General features: G+C 43.1%; 1 long non-coding RNA gene across 1 annotated transcript in view; it reads left to right on the top strand.

The window, feature by feature from the left end:
* Window positions 1-12,462: 12,462 nt before the first annotated feature.
* LOC138283356 (uncharacterized) overlaps window positions 12,463-16,362 on the top strand; it is a 38,503-nt gene continuing 34,603 nt past the window's right edge. The window contains exon 1 of the long non-coding RNA XR_011201213.1: window positions 12,463-12,633. This is a non-coding gene — a long non-coding RNA (uncharacterized lncRNA). The remainder of the gene's footprint in view (window positions 12,634-16,362) is intronic.

Below are 16,362 nucleotides of genomic sequence, written 5' to 3'. Positions count from 1 at the left end.
CCAGTGGCGGCTGGTGACATTTGAAAGGGGTTGGGCGTAAAAGTTGGGTATGACTTTACATAGTGAGTGAAGCGAGCAAACTTAATGGGCAAACGTGGGGTCCAAGGAGAGCCCTCCTCCAAAGAAAAAATTGAAAAAAGATTGACACGGTGTATTTGAAAGCAAATTAATTAAGTAAGAAAGCAAGGTTTATGAACAGAAGGAATGTATAGTCTTGAAATAATAAACACGTTAAAAACTACCCCATATTTTATTGCATTAATATGCTCAAGAGATATTTAATGTGCAAATTGTACAGTGCGACAACTGCAGGCCCTTCAAAGTGTGTGCTTGCCCAGAGTCTTGCACTGCATGCAGCATCAACTTTGGAAGAAAATCTCTAACCGAGCATCGCAAAGCACCCACAGCTACTGGCTGTAATCAGTCATACAGAAATATGTGCAGAAGATATTTAAGTGGGATGAAAACAGTTGGGGCTCTCTAAAAGATAACATGTAAAATAAATTTCAGGGATTCCCCTAGTGTGCCACCAAGCCTGAATTTTGGTTTCCCTCTGAGATGTTATTGTATTAGACAATATAACACAACAACTTACATACCATACACCTAAAACCTGTCATTACTATTCGCTTTGTCAATGGTTGTTTGGAGTCTAAGGTAAACGTGTAGCAACAATTATTAGTTATAAATAATTAACAATGAAAATGTTTCAATTCTGAAATCGTGAGACCGTAAATTAAATATTATTAAAGACTACGAAAGAAATATGGCCTTCAGTTATGTGTAATTTACATTAGACATGTATGTCCTTTTTCTTTTCACATCTCATCCATCTGCACACTTTCAACCTCCCCTCTTTCTTCTTCGGCACAATCTTTTCTCTCTCCCCATGCCTAATCAATACGGCAGGTGTGAATTCGGTCAAGATCTGCACGGCTGATCAAGGATGAGGTTGTGGTCCCTGAGGTATCCCCATAGCATAGGCAGTAGAAATGGCACCCAACGCTGAGGATGTCTTGAAACTCCAGGGATTTTCTCTGTCAATTACCACCTAGAAGTGTCTGAAGTGTTGGAGAATCACTGAATGTGGTCAAACTGCGAAGAAGCAACAAGTGCTAATAGACGACCAACAGCATTGAGAGAGACTGTACCTTCAAAGCAGGTTCACTAGAGCCATCTAGGGAGGAAAAATAGCTTGTTTGGATGGGAAGTTTTTTTGAATGGCCCTGAAGAAGACCCATATGCCAAGATCTCAAGGACCATCAGCACTGCGAACCCAGGGCCACTTACGTTTGTCTGGTAGTGATGCTGTTTAGACTTACCTGAAGTTGTGGGCACTGGTGCTCATAGAATGAAGTGCATCCGGGTCGGCTGGGTCAGAACAAGGACAACAAATAATCCAGCACAGTGTGCTGTCCAGAGCTCACACTACCAGGTTTGTATCTCCTCCTAATGACAGCGGTGCCTACAGCTATGACCTGCTTCGGAAACGTCACAACCTCTACACCAAGGCCGGACAAATGCAAATCCTCTGAACCTGAAACAGATGGCAAATAGTGCAGATTTATCTGAGGGATTAAATCTTGAGAGAGAGTGACCTTGCCAAAGCTCCTCTGAACGCTACCACTGAGATCTTCTATTGGGACAAGGGACTATACACGATACTACAAAATACTGTCCCCAGATGACCGTGGGTACTGTTTCACTTGGTACCCTTTTATAAATGCAGCCTGTTGCTATGTACAGTATTTTTGTTCTCACTGTGCATGTTACAATTAAAGTCATATTCGTTATAAAATTAAAGAATTGTCTGGACTGTGTCTGATTATTTCACCCCAAAGCAACAAAACATGCCCCTGCCTCGGATAGCAACCAGACATTCGCCTATTTCTTTCCCTATCTCTTCCTTCCTCTTACTAGTTTGTTTCACCATCAATCGATGATCCAAGCTGTGATGTGAGTTCTTGTTTACAAGTCACTGATGTGTTCCTGTCATCACTTTTAAATGAAAGTTTATACATGTATCATTGAATACAAAGCACCTAGAGAGTCTCTAAGTGATACACACATTATAAATCTTCGTTAACAACAAATTATTTATTGCTCTACAGCTATGAAATTGTCTATAAAATACACCCTATCAATTTATTCTTCTGTCCTCTGATGAACACGTTGAGGCTTTCCAACAGCCTGAAATGCTCTTTAGTGTTAACTCCCGGACAATGGAATATAATGTATATTCATATCAATTGATCCTGTGCCATCAGATTCACTTGTAGACATGAAGCAATAATGAAGTAACCCGCACCTTTACTGCAGATTTCATGCAAATTCAGATGGGATGTTTTGCATATTCTATCATCTTCCAGACATAGCTCTGCAGAGTAGCGTTTTTAGGTCGAGCATAGCAGTGCACAAGCGTTGCTTTTCGGACTTGTTGGTATCTATGTGGGCTTTTAACCACACTCACCTCACACCCATCACTTTCAATCATTTATGGGCTTGCCTTTCAAAAATCCTTTGATGAAATGGTAAATGCTTTACAATTGTCTCTCCTTGGGACAGTTTTGTTCCCGCCATGGCCATCAACCCTGTTACATGGATTATTGCACTTTTGCTGATAAATTTGGCTGGACGCAAACTTCATTATCCTTTTTTGTCTCTCCTTGCTCGCGTCTTTACAAAACGGCGCACAATGGCGCACATAAGGACAATAGCATCAAAGATTTTGACACTGTTGCAGTACTTTACAGGATTAGCTCCACATATTGTGACACTAATCTTGCAAATTAAAGGGAGTCCAATCGAAAGTAATGGGCGCATCATTTCAACGACTGCCTTAGTCAGGCATTAAAAAAGGCGCCAAAAATTACGCAGAGAAATGTTGTAAATTTAACTGCGCCATTTTTACGGGCCTCCCAGTGGGGGAACACTTCTCTTTCATATATTATGCCTGGTGCAGGCATAATGTGGCACAAGGGGTTACAAAGTGGCACAATGCATGCATTGCGCCACTTTGTAAATACGGAGAAGGAGAATGGCCCCCTTAATGACACATTAGCATAAAATAAATTATAGTAGTGTGGCGCTAAGAGGTGCTAGGTCCGTGAAAATCTGGCCCTTAATTTTTTCATAAAGAAGGATGTTAAGCACTCAACATGATTGTGTAAGCTTGGAGAACACATATGGGGAGGAGAAAGCTGTATAACTCATACTAAAGGGAGTATAATTACAGTTGTTCCTGGCTTCTGTGAGTGGATGAATATTAGAAACTTCCTAAAAGCAGTCTTCTACTGGCACAGCATCTGAAGTGTTGCTCATCATATTAAAGCTAGCAATCTTGAGAAGCCGCTAACATATGGCAAGCTGACCACAAAGACTTGTTAAGAAGGCATTGGTGTATTGAGTAAGTGTGCCCTATCGATTTTCTGCATATTCAGTTACTGTTTTCTTCCCACACTTAAATGCTCTATAAATGAAGGGTGCTACTCTGCTGTGCTGACAAGACGTTAGATGGAGTGGTGGGGGCTTGGTATTCAGCCGCTAAGCTGATAACCTTTGTTGGGTTATGTTGTGGCATCCACATTACCAACCTTTATCTAAAGGTGACATGACCAGCTGGCTTGAAGTTAAGGAGAGGTCCACTCAGGGCGTTCCATGTTAAGCAACCAAGATCGCAGCACCACAGCAGCTGCTTTCGTAAATGTGTGTTCTCACGATTGAAGCAACATATCTTATAACTGAACACTTGCAAAATATACCTATCTTTAATGGAAAGGAGGCCTTTTAAACCACTGCTTACAGGAATAGATATGAGGAAATATACAAGCGCACTTCCCAAGCTTTCCTGGTGTACGCACAGAACAGGTATAGAGCAGGCACCTGCAGTACCAAAATGTCCTCTCTCACATAGAGCAAGTACAGCATAGACAACAGCGGGGCAATATTGCCTCATAGCTATAAAATATGTACAGCACAAGTAGCAATAGCACAGGCTTCCCTCACACACACAGAACAGATACATTACAGAAGGCTGCAGCAGTGCAAGCTTCCCTCGCACGGATGGAACAGACAGTGTGGAAGGCAGCAGCAATGCAAGGTTCCTTCACACCCATGCAACTGATACAGTACAGAAGCAGCATACGTGCAAGCTTCTCTTACACTTATAGAAGAAAGTACAGAAGGCGGCAGCAGTGCAAGCTTCCCTCACACTAACGTAACAGATACAGTACATAAGGCAGCAGTAGTGCAAGCTTCCCTCGCACATAGAGAGCAAACAGTACAGACGGCAGCAGTGCAAGTGCCCCTCACACTAACATAACAGCTACAGTTACAGTACAGAAGGCAGTAGCAGCAAAAGCTTCCCTCCCACTAACAGATTACAGTACAAAAGGCAGAAGAAGTGCAAGCGTCCCTTGCACATAGGGCTCAGACAATACAGCAGGCAGCAACAGTGCAAGCTTCCCTGACACTAGTATAACAGATACAGTACAGAACGCATAATCATTGCAAGCTTCTATCACACTAATATAACAGATACAGTACAGAAGGCAGCAGCAGTGCAAGCTTCCAACACAGGTATAACAAGTACAGTCTGGGGAGGAACAGTGCAAGCTTCCTAAACACTAATATAACAGCTACAGTTACAGTACAGAAGGCAGCAGCAGTGCAAGCTTTCCTCACACTAAGTAACAGGTACATTACAGATAGCAGCAGAAGTACAAGCTTTCCTCTCTCATAGAGAGCAGACAATACAGCAGGCAACAGCAGTGCAAGCTTCCCTCACACTAATTTAACAGCTACAGTACAGAAGTCAACAGCGGCGCAAGTTTCCCTCACACTCGTATAACAGATACAGTACAGAAGTCAACAGGGGTGCAAGTTTCCCTCACACTCGTATAACAGATACAGCACAGAAGGCAGCAGCAGTGCAAGCTTCCATCACACACACAAGTAGTCTGAGGAGATGCAGTGCAAGCTTCATTCACACACCAAATATGCATGTGCAGCAACAGCCCTGAATGATAAATAGCAGAGCACATCAAACCTTTAGAGAGAGCACCTTTTACTTATCTCTAGAAGGAAGAAGAATTTAAAAGGCGACTGGACAAGAGAATATATGGTTCTTAATGAAAATATGAAGCAGCAGTATTAATGGACACATAGACCCACGTTGTTGCTATGTTAAGTCGTGCTCCTTCTCAATCACAAAGAGGAGGTGGTTTGTTTGTTAATACAATAGGTGATGATTACTCAGAAAATTGTGTTCAAGCAAAAAAATAAATTAACTTTATTTGATTAATTCAATGAGATGATGAAAAGAAAACTAGAACTGATAACCCGAGGGACATTTGTATTTAAGGTCCCAAACTATGTCCAGGGTAGGCTTAGTTCTGCAGGCCAGAACACTGCCAGCTGCCATCTGCTGAAGTAGTTGTTAGACCTTTTTGTCTAAAGGACTGACGAGGGAAACCTTAATGTAAACGTCAGACTAAGGCAATTTTTTGCTAGACTGCGTGTTGTAATGAGAACTTGAAAATGTAGGTTTGATTAACTCAAGTGATGCTCACTCGTGGACTAAGGTGCTAATTCATATGTAGAGTGTTTTAGCCCAGAGGGAATACATGCTTCGTGAAGATGTTATTTATGAATTCCCTTTCTTCTCCTCAAGGTTTGGGCGAGATGATGCTGATTTCTCCGAGAACGTGACTGAAGAAACCCCAACACTGTGCCAGAGCTGTATAGCCTGGATTTGGCAGTGTATATTTTGCTTCGCAGGCAGCTAGTTTTCTGGTGTTCCCCCACCTTCCGCTGCAACCCACGCCCACCGCTCCCGATCAGCCTCACGTCCCACGTAGCCTTTTCAATTTCTGTGAAGAAATATTTTTGTTATAGTTAGGAATATTTGCACTTATCTTGTTTGTGTATTTCTTTTATTCTTTATATTTTTGTTTTTCTTTTATTTGGATGTATTTGTCTGGACATTTGTAACTGATTCTAAACTATGTTAAATACCTTTATTTGTTAAACTGTGTCCTTCCATTACTTCTGGAGATAGGTTTTTGGACGTTCCTGCTTTTAATATCAAGGTCCTTGCTTCACCCTGAGTGGGCAAAAAAACAGTGCCGGGGCGACCATGAATCTAAAACACTCCTCCCATTGTCAGAGGACTGAGACCTTGTAGGCAACCTCGCCATTTTCAAGATCGATCAAGTGGCAAACGTACCCTGGAGGAAGGTTGGAGATGCACCTACAGATCTGAGGCGCAAAGGCCAGTGGAAGAAACCGGGGTTTGTGAGCCCTGAAGGTATGCGCAGTAGGTACTAGCCTACAAGCAAGCAGCCTCTTACTTATTATGGCGCGTGCAAACAAGGCTTCAATTATTGTGCCATAGTAATTGAAGGCGATTATTTCTGAAGGATAATGATGCACATCAGTGGGCTCTGTAATACAACATGCCCATGGGTAAATTACATGACCGGCACCTGCACTAAACCTATGGACACCTCTCTCTGTGGTGTTTAGCACGTGCTTAGAGTGTCAGTTCCAGGGGAACCCACAAATTCATCTCATCACCCCACAAACGTGTAGGGGAGGAGAGATGCGCTATATGATTGCTGAAAGAGCAACAATACAACAGCTTTGTGGCTTGGGAGGAGGGATACAGATAATACCCACACACTGTGTCTCCTTTGGTTGGGTGCTGGCACAGTGAAAGGGAAAAGAAGTGCTGTTACGGCCTCCATGTGTAAGAGCAAATCATAGAGCGAAACATGTGCCACTAGTGGGCACATGCTACATAGCAGTTCTTCCACACTGTAGCCATCCTGTCCACATATACAAAGTTCATGTATTCCTATTATCTCTTTATTTGCCTCGACACTGGTGATATCCATTCATTTACAATTCACCGCAAGTGGAGGGGGGAGGGGGGCGAGCATGGAACGGCTCCCTGCCCAAAGAATCCCTCCTTTGTTGAAGTTTAGACAGTCTTAGGCTTTAAACACTCAGCTATGTTCAGGGCCACACATGGAAACTTATGGGATGATGGAAGAGGCCATGTTCGTCTTAAATTGAGTAATGTCAGAAATCATAGATTATTCTGTTTTCCTCAGATATGTTTATTTTGCTGTTTTTCCTCATCCCATCAGTTCACAGACGTTTGTCTACAGGCACGTGCTTGGATTGGTTGTAAGAGGTGGGCTGCGGGCAGAGGTATCATGCTCTTCCCCAGCCTGGTGCTCATGAGGAAATAACTTCACATCTAGCTAAAGCTGAGTCAAACCAGAAGAGACAGGTAGGGAGAGTGCTAGCCTGATCAATGTCCAGTTTCAAGCCTCTTTTTTCTCACATGTTTTCTTTAACAGCCAATGGAGGCATAAGATGAAACAGATAAGAAAGTGAAAGAGAGGTCAGGCTTACCATTAGTAAGTGTGTCTTTGTGTGCGTGGCAAGGCCCTCCAAAGAGTGGTGTGCACATGCAAGTGCCTTGAAGGCTCAATGGTCTGGCTTTTCACCACTTCTGAATGTCCGATTGTAGTGCTTGTAATTGGATCAGGTCCTGATTTCTGCATTTTATTAGTCTCACCAGGACTGGTACTTTCATATAGACTGTCGAATTTGACTTTAAACTTCCAGCACGTCACCCCTGGTGTAATGCACTATTCCTGAAGGCAGAAGTCTGAATTGCTCCTGCTATGAGGATTAACAGTCTAAGAATTTCTCTAACATCAGGGGCGAGCCAGGGGCTCAAAGGGGAGACTGTGTCCTCTGGTCCTGCTCTTGACTGACTCTGAGAAACAGGCTTAGACTGCAAGACGTGAGTGTACAAGAGAGAGCGATGGGTCAGGGCAAGAGAGTTGGCTTGTCAAGAAGGTGTTATGCTGATTGGCCGGCCTGCTGGCTTCTGGTCTGCATGCCAGAATTCTTTGTTCTTCATCTTGGACTTGACCATTGCTTATCAGGTGAGCCCTCATGGCAGGTGTGTGGTAGCATGGCCTGGGGTCTTGTCCAGAAAGAAAAGAAGTGTTTTTAATTTCAAGTGGCAGATGCAAGTGGCGGTTCCATAGTCCTTGCTATAACCTTGGACTCAACGTACACAACCAGGGATTTTCCTCAACTGGCTTACTATTAAGGGTGCATTACACATGCAAGATTGTTGTAATTCCCATAATCATAATTACCTATCTCAACAGCGTCTACCTACAGCATAGTACTTTCATGTAAATCAGTACAGTTTTTCTACAAATAGCACTATGTTCCCACAAAGAAGCATTGTCTGACAACGCAGCACCCTCTTCTCATAACATAGCTCTGCTTTTCCATTAAGAGCATAGTCGTAATTTGGGAATAGAGAGAAGTAGTATCTGCTATCCTTAACTTGCCCCTTGCAATCCCTGGCAAGGCCTTGCTACTACTTATCCCACAATAATGAGGGCAGCAGTAGAAACAAGCACTGGCAAAACAATAGGTCTCACCTTTGAAAGACGTTAGCTGATCTAGTGTCTTTGGCAATGTTGGTTGCTGATGCTGAGCACCATTGGCTAAAAAACAAATGTTTGCTGACAGTATAACAAGCACTGGCAAAATCGATAGGTCTCTCCTTTGAAAGACGTTAGCTGACCTAGTGTTTTTGGCAATGTTTGTTGCTGATGCTGTACACCATTGGCTAAAAAACAAATGTTTGCTGGCAGTGTTAAACAGCATCAGCAAAAATAAAAGTAGCATGATGATGCACTCATGAGCATGCATCACAGTGCATGCACACATATGCAACATGAGGCTGCAGCGGATGTTTATTTTTAATTTATCATTCTAAGATGAGAATGTCCTTCTTGGAGTGATAACATTAATAATGCTAAAAATATGCTTAACCACATTAAAATGATAGGAGAGGCCCAGCAGCAAATCATAGCTGCTGGGCCCTCAAAAAAACTACAAAATGCAAAATTGAAGAAAAACTAGATAGGGAGGGGTTTGGAGCAACAAAGAAGAGAGGGACAAGTGAGAGCAGCTCAGCACTGCCAGCGGGATAGACAAGGATGGTATTTGCACCATGCTAACTTACGCAAACTCAGAACTCCGCTATATCCACTAGGATGGACGTTTTTCTCAAACTGAGGCTGAAATCTCAAATTAAATAGCATTCCAATGACAGTGAGGCAGACTTTGCCCCAAAGTAAAGACAGAGAGGAGCACGTTTGCAAACCATGAAGATTTATTTGTAAAATTAGTAAAACTATAAACTCAGATCAAATTAATAAAGCATAAGTCAATAATCACCTGCATATCGCATGTAGGAAATGGTCCAGGAATTTCAAATCAGCAAATGCAAGTACATTTTATTAAATATAACAGAGAACAAAATAAGCAAAGTCTCATTCCCATAAAGGGAAACTCCCTAATGCTAGGCTAAGTTTGTGGGTAAATTTCCACAGCACCATGTGTCAGCAAATATAGCAGCAAAAGTAGAACAAAATGAAGGTTGTGATCGAGAAAACCAAAAACCTACTTGCTCTAGATTGTAAGTTTATTAGCACAAATAAAAGAAGCATTGGACTCAAGAGAGGGAAAGGAATGTCTGCCTGAAGAGGTGGACTGGAGAAAGAGTTCCAACTAACAAGCATGACACAGTTAAAACATGAAATTAAGTTAAGAGTTATATTTTACAGGATCGCACAGAGTAAGAACCAATCAGAAATCAATGTTCCTACTGTGCTTGGTCTCGGCCTTCTAATCACATATAAAACAAAGGAGTATTCACCTCCTCAGTTTTCCATCCAGCGCAGTGGCTGAAAGTCACTGTCCAAACTAGTTAATTGCTACTGTAAACCTTTAAACTATAACACAACAAAGAATAACGTTTCTAAATGAGAACATGGTGACTCTGGTGCCTGAAACTCAAGAGTTGTTAGGCACAGCAAGCAGAAATACAAAATGTATTTCGAATTGGAGTAAGGCACTGTGGTCCACTCACAATAATGTTGAAATGCTTGAAAACTAAGTTTAGTCAAAAACATTTGGTTCATTCAGTTTACTAACCCTAAATAAAAAACGCAAAAAAATAATATGTGAAATATGTGAAATAATGAATAACTCATGTGCAAACCACGTCTAATTAATGTGAGCAATGGGTATGTGGGTTATAAATTAATACACCATTAAGCGCAAATAAGTGATGGTGACACTGTGTCACCACAACCACCAAGCACTGATGAGCAACTATCAGTGGTCAGCAAGGAGCGACTTGGGAGCAAGAGGAGCTTTTAACAAAATTGATTTGTGGGCATTTCACCAAGGGCCAAGCTCCAAAACATTCTTGTTCTTGCTCCATATAGATAGTGTTGCCTGTCTATGGGTATTTTGGTACCTCCAACTTCATGCTGTTTAATTAGACACTAAAGTGAAGACAGTGGAAAGTCTGTTTCAAAAATAAATGGGGCACAAAGTCTGCATACCAAAAAATTAAAAGAAAAGCGAGCGAGATGGGACAGCAGTGCATAATTTAAGCCAGTGGTTGCCAGTGTCAGTCATCTGCACTCGTTTTTGGGGACTGGCACTTACTTTTCCTCATCTGACATTTCCCCAGAACAAGAGAGGGAAAAACACACAAATGGAGAAAAGCAGAAAGAGAAAGATGTAAAAAAGTCACCAAAGGAGAAAGCAGAGATTAGAAAAAGTGAGATGAAGAGTAGAGAGTGCCTGGTGTTGGATTAAAGAGGCTCATTGTGGATTCAGGACTACACAGGCTTGGTATTTGGCACACTGACTTTTAATATTAACAACTGTGGGCTTCTGAGCAGCTCTTTTGGGCACCAGCACTCCTCATTTGACAAATTAAGCACTGTGAGGAGGGATGAGAAACGCAAAGGGTGAGGTGCTAGAGCAACATGGGGAAATCATGTGTGGGTGGAAGCAACACATGGGGGGAGAGATCAAGAAAACACATTTATTACCGTGGGTGCTTAAAGAAATAGTAAAAAGTAGTTCCCTGATGTCAGCCTTAGAAGAATATCAGTTATACAATCAAAACGATAGAAAGAACCAAGAGACGCTATACTCAAAGGTAGGGGGAAACAAAAGTAGAGGAAGGTATGCCATTAAATAAGGAGTAAGCAAAGGAGATTGATAAAAAAGCTAACCAGTGTTAAACAAAAGACTGACTCTAAGCCCATTTTTTAAAGTTCTGGAACTGTATAAGTTTCGTTTGACAAGATGGCGAGACCTAAAATATTAGCAGGGTTGTAAGAGGTTGATTCCTTCCGATAATTAACATTCTTTACTCCCTCTTGCTCTTCAGCAGCACAATGGAAGCTGCTAAGGGGCATTATGTGAGGCAAAATGAAACCTCTGTGGTCTTCTCAGAGGTGTGTGATGTCGCTTCCACTGTCACTTGCCTTTTGGTGCATTGGTGTGGATAATTAAGACTAATAAGGGGCATATTTACAAGCCCCTAGCGCCACCAGAGCATCACTTTTTGTGACACTCCAGTGATGCTGTACATTGCGCCCTATTTACAAGGCTTCCATTAAGCCACGTTTTGTGACATAATGCCACCTTGTAAAAATGGCCCCTTCACAGGCAGCATTATGGGGAACATTTACAAGCCCTTAGCACCACCGGAGCATCACTTGATGTGACACTCCAGTGGGGCGTACACTGTGCCGCATTTACAAGACAGCGTTAAGCAACTTTTTGTGGTTTAATGCCACTGTGTAAATACGGTCCCTTAACACGCATGTTGCTGCGGGTGTTCCACAGCAACACCCATTGCATTTTGACGCTGCCCCAGATTTACGAGATATTGTAAACCTGAGGCAGTGCCGAAATCTAATGCCACCCCAGGGGTGGCGTTAGCATGGCGCAACGAGGAGAAATGCTTTTATTTCTCCTCGTTTTTGCTCTATACGTGCTGCATTTTGCAGCACACATAAAAGGAGCAAATCACGATTAAAGATTGTTTTGTGCAGGAAGGTGTCCCTTCTTGCACAAAAACAATCTCCCCAACAACGCAACCATCCTTGCACCACAGGTGGCTGCGTTGGCGTCTGGCAGCTAATTTAGTGCCGTCGCAGGGAGAAATGAAGGGGTGTGTCGTATTTTCGTAAATACTGAGTATCCCTGCGTTTTAGAAGTGACGCAGCAAGGCACTGCCACTTTTGGCACCGCTGCCGTGCTGCGCCACTTCTAATAAATATGCCTCTAAGCTCGGCTACCCAGGGGCTCCCGTCTTCCCATACATTCAGCCGCTTCCTTCTCCTGTCTCTCTTTGCAGGGCTGCCGTGGTTGAGAGAATGCTCACTCCCCGCTCCCCCCTCTGAGGAGTGACAGGTCTGAGCAGCTTAGTGAAGCACGGCTGGGATAAGCAGTGCACCCCCTAGAGCCAGCCGGAGTGTCAGGGGTTAATGGAAGGATGTGAGAAAGAGATAAGAGCAGATGCTCGCGGTGTGCGGGGTAATTCTGACAGGCCCTAGAAGGGTGTTATCTGGAGCAGGGAGAGGAGGGGCCTATTGGGACAGTTATGTGGAATGGGGAGGGGGCACAGATAATCTGCAGGAGCTCAGGAAGCAATCACTGGAAGAATCTGGGCCATACAAGGAGGAACTAAACTGGAGTTGGTGAATGAGTGACGAGGTGAGTGGGAATGGAGGGAGGAGCAAGGGTGAGTAAAAGATAGGATGACCCAGTGCAAGAAAGACTCAACAATACTGGGAGTCAGCGGTGGGAATAGGCGACTGTGTGGCTGAAATAATCAGCGAGAGAAAGAGGGAAACTGCGGAGGCCGTGGAAATCAGAGACCCAGCGTTTGACTGGCGGGGTCCGAGAGAGAGCAGAAAAGTAAGTGGTGTGGAAGCGAGTGCTAAACTAAGCAGGTGAGTGAGTGGGAAGAAGAATGCATGAAAGAGTGGGGGGTAGTGTGAGCAGGTGGCAGAAATGAGTGACTCAGTGAGTGTGGCATGCTCGTGTGGAGGGGGAGTGAGTAACAAATTGAGTGAATGATATGAGAGTGTGAGTGAATGAGGACTAACTGTGTGAATTTATGATTTGCAGGGATAACAGGTGGGCCAAGGGCGGTAGTAATGTTTCTAAAAATATTTATTTATTAGTTCATAGCGAATAAATAAAAGAAATACGCACTGACAAAGCCGATAGGTCACACCTTGTTGATCTACTGACTATGCCAATGCTTTGTGCCGATGCTCCGAAGTATAGACAAAAAAGAGTACAATGACACGACCATTGTTGCTAGGCATGTCACTTCGTATGTGTAGCATTCATCGCCATGAGTATGCCTATGAAAAGACGTAGGGTCAATTTTTTATTTACTAATCTAAGATGTGGGATGTCTATTAAATTGGTAAATAAAAAAAGATATCTTCTGTAAACGCGTTTAGGCTAGCGGAGTTCCCAGCCAGGAGCAAACGTCAGCTGCCAGTCATCCAAAAAAAACCAGCGTAAAAAAAAAATTAAATGACTGCAAGGTGTTTGGGGGCAACAGAGGAGAAGGTGGTGAGAGAGTTGGGGGACAGGTGGTGCAGAAGCGAAGGTGAGTGAGCAGGGCGAGAGAGCAATGGATATGTGCAAAAGAGCTTGTCAGAGCCCAGCATCGAATACCAGCTTCTGGGCCCTTGAAAAACAGTAAAATGAAACTAATATAGTTCAAGGACCACGTGTGGTGAGGTGCCATGGAGGAGTGAGTGATGGGTAGCCGAAGAGATAGCAATAAGTTGCGGGTATTTCAGGGGGTAAGGTGGGGAAGAGAGAAAGAAAACACATGCACTCTCATAGAATGCTTAGAAAAAAAAAGAAAATGTATTTCTCTAAATCTGAGCAGTGGAAGTACACAAGTCCTCCAAAGGATGGCAAAGAGGCTATGATCCAAGAGGGGGATAAACACAAAAGGATGAAGGAAATCCATCAAATAAGAAACAAGTAAATGAGAGTGACAGTAAAACCAACCAATGAGAAGCAATGAGAAAGCTCTAAATGCACAGCACGATTATAGTATGATCCACAATAGGTTTTCGCCTACAGACAGTTAAAAGCTGTCTAGTAGGCAAGGTCTAAAAACTTGAACAGTCAATCTGTAACGTCTTTGTGGCCAAGCACAAACATATAACACACATTATTTTGAACAGTAAATGACTTCAGGTGAACAAGAATGTAGACTGTAGTCCACTAAATAACTAATACAAATTTCTCTTAGCAGGGTACATTGACACATGTTAAACAAAAGGGGGCCCCTCAAGCCCTGTAGAGTGAAGGCATATTTCTTGTTGTGGCTTAAATTTAGATGGGGTGCTTAGTGTTTAAGGCAGCACCTGATCTTACAGAAAAAAGTACAGTTTGTCCAACCTTCCTACAACTCCTTAGATGGTTTTCCCTTCTGTCACCCTTGCCAGTCATTTTCATATAAACTGCTCAACACTCACCACCCTTCCACAACTCCTACCCAGTAATTCAGCAAATTTCCCCCGACTCATCCACTTAATGGGCACTCTCTAATTGGTCCACAGAGGATGTAGCTGAGCATCTTCCATTTGGTATGGAAAGTGAAGGGGGTCATACACACACATAGTAGACATGTCTTCAGTGTCTTATGGAGCTGGAGATCATGTACCCTGAACATCAGTTTGTGACCTGGTCATAAAACTTTACCATCTTCGAACAGGTCCAAATTAGTTAAGAATACCACACTTGGGTCAGTTGCCTCTTTTATTCCTCTCTCATGTAGCAGTCTTGGGTCATGTGTTGCTAGAACATATTGAATGTCTATGAATTAATTCTGGGTGGGTTGGGGTAGTATACACAGTAATATCAAACGAATATGCCTACCTACCCAAAACTGCAGGAACACTACTGTTAAAGGAAAACGTTTAGTGGATATTCTGTAAGCTAGATAACTGCTTTTAGTTTAAGCATTTTAGCGAACCAACCATCAAATACACCTTAACTGCAAATTATAAAAAGGACAGCAATGAAGGAAAAAAAGGTACAGTAGAAACATGCACTGGCCAAGCTAATTGGTCTAGCCCTTGGACCTATTGGTGTTGCCTCTATTTATTGTGATTCTGTTCAGCATTCCCAATGATGTGCAGCATGGCTAAAGAGGAATATAAAAAGAGCCTGTTAGACTTGGCATTCTTGACGTGGTCTCCCCTAACTTTTTGCCTCTGCTTCTCAGGTTGTTGATGTGTGCTGGACTCTGTTTTTGCTGTTTTTGATACTCTGAGCACTTTACCACTGCTAACCAGTGCTAAAGTGCAAGCCCTCCTATGTAAAATGTATGTGTAATTGGCTTATCAATGATTGGCATATTTGATATACTAGTACATCCCTAGTAAAGTGCACTAGAGATGCCCAGGGCTTATTAATCAAATGCTACTAGTGGGCCTGCAGCACTGGTTGCGCCACCCACATTAGTAGCCCTGTAAACATGGCTCAGACCTGCCACTGCAGTGTCTGTGTGTGCAGTTTTAAACTGCTAATTTGACTTGGCAAATGTACCCACTTGCCAGGCCTAAACCTTCCCTTTTTATGCATGTAGGGCACCCCTAGGGTGGGCCCTAGGTAGCCCCATGGGCTGTGTGCAGTGTATGTTAAAGGTGGGACATGTACTGATGTGTGTTACATTTTCTAACTGTGAAATACCGCTAAATTCAATCTTCACTGTTGCCAGGCCTATCTCTCTCATAGGTTAACATGGGGGCTGCCTTTAAATATTATTAAAGTATAGATTCCATTTGAGAGCAGATTGAAATGTGGAGTTTGGGGTCTCTGAACTCACAATTTAAAAATACATCCGTTAGTGAAGTTGGTTTTTAGTTTGTTGGTTCGAAAATTCCACTTTTAGAAAGTAGACATTTTCATGCTTAAACCATTCTGTGACTCTGCCTGTTTGTCGATTCCCTGTTAGGGTCAGTTTGACAATTGGGCTGTTTGTGAATCCCCTCTAGACAGTGAGACAGAGGGAGCTGGGGTGTAGCCTGCATATCCTGATGAGCCATCTGTTTTAGAGTGGAGGGAGGAGTGGTCACTTACACCTGAATGCGCTGTGCCTGCCCTCTCACAGTGCACTCGCCAACCCCCTGGGGTGTGTCTGGGGCCTGGCCTGGGCAAGTGAGGATTTTGTAAACAACATAGACTTTCCTTTGAAGTATGCCTACTTCAAAGGCAGAAAGGGGTATCCATATTGGACCCAAAGCCCCTGAAAATTAGATCACTTCTGGAACCAAGAGGAACCTCTGCAAAGTAGAAGCGCTGAAGAGCTGAGGATAAGTGCTGCCCCTGCCTGAGACTGTGCTTTGTTGGAACTTTCCTGCAATTGCTGCTTCTGCATGTTAAAGGGGACAAAGGCTGAAC

The sequence above is a fragment of the Pleurodeles waltl genome, chromosome 3_1 (assembly GCF_031143425.1).
Source record: "Pleurodeles waltl isolate 20211129_DDA chromosome 3_1, aPleWal1.hap1.20221129, whole genome shotgun sequence".
Taxonomy (NCBI): Eukaryota; Metazoa; Chordata; class Amphibia; order Caudata; family Salamandridae; genus Pleurodeles; species Pleurodeles waltl.
The sequence above is the reverse complement of the archived record's forward strand: the minus strand, read 5'-3'. Positions and strand labels throughout refer to the sequence as shown.